Source organism: Acyrthosiphon pisum, chromosome A1 (assembly GCF_005508785.2).
Source record: "Acyrthosiphon pisum isolate AL4f chromosome A1, pea_aphid_22Mar2018_4r6ur, whole genome shotgun sequence".
In the NCBI taxonomy this organism is placed as follows: Eukaryota; Metazoa; Arthropoda; class Insecta; order Hemiptera; family Aphididae; genus Acyrthosiphon; species Acyrthosiphon pisum.
In genome coordinates, this window is record NC_042494.1 from 69145183 (window position 1) to 69145543 (window position 361).

Consider the following 361-nt stretch of genomic DNA (forward strand, 5'->3'; position numbering starts at 1 on the left):
ATCATTATAAAGTAATTAAATATATAATTTTTTTAATAAAAATACTTCTAGACTTGGGAAATTAATTAAGTATTTAAGCTTAATTAAGTGTTGCGTATTCCTAACTGATTGATGAAATGAAATATTTAAGATCTACAATGGAGCAAGATAGATATAGTAGTTTATCGATATTGAATATTGAAAAAGATGTAGAAATTGATCCTGAGATCATTTTGGAACAATTCACAGTTATCAATAAAAGAAAAGTGAATCTTTTATAACATGTAAATAACTATTTTACGAAGCATATAAAATATTTAATTAAAAATAAATGTCGGGTATTTTAATGGTGTTTAAATTTTATGATGGTGGGTCGGGGTGG